At 64.8% G+C, this 372-nt stretch overlaps 1 protein-coding gene across 1 annotated transcript in view; it reads right to left on the reverse strand.

Moving 5' to 3' along the window:
- The window catches only part of LOC109924425 (3-methyl-2-oxobutanoate dehydrogenase [lipoamide] kinase, mitochondrial-like), a 12,222-nt gene that overhangs the window by 2,893 nt on the left and 8,957 nt on the right, over nt 1–372 (reverse strand). The gene's annotated exons all lie outside the window — the stretch shown is intronic.

The following is a 372-nucleotide window of genomic DNA, read 5'->3' on the forward strand; positions in this document are numbered from 1 at the left end:
GGGGGGGGGCCCCCCGGTTATGCGAAGACGCGGCTCTACTCTCCCCCCCGGCGCCCTTCCCCCCCCCCCCCCCCCCAACTCAAACAAAAAACACCGGCCCCCGCTCTTGGAAGGAAAGGGGACGGATGGCCCAGGCTCAACACTCTCGACTGAATTACCCCAGGGCAACTGGGGGGAGGGAGACAGTCACGGATGCACCTTTTGTGAAAGGAACTCATGCCCACCACCCCCCCCCCCCCCCCCCCCCCCCCCAAACCTGTCGCAGTAGCAGGGTGAGCTAGGAAACCCACACGCCAAGCCAAATTACTGCCTTCCATCCAGATCGCTGACATCGAGCAAGTTCAGCAGCGCATCCCCCCCGACCCCACGACA

This window comes from Rhincodon typus, chromosome 49 (genome assembly GCF_021869965.1).
Source record: "Rhincodon typus isolate 14 chromosome 49, sRhiTyp1.1, whole genome shotgun sequence".
NCBI classification, from domain to species: domain Eukaryota; kingdom Metazoa; phylum Chordata; class Chondrichthyes; order Orectolobiformes; family Rhincodontidae; genus Rhincodon; species Rhincodon typus.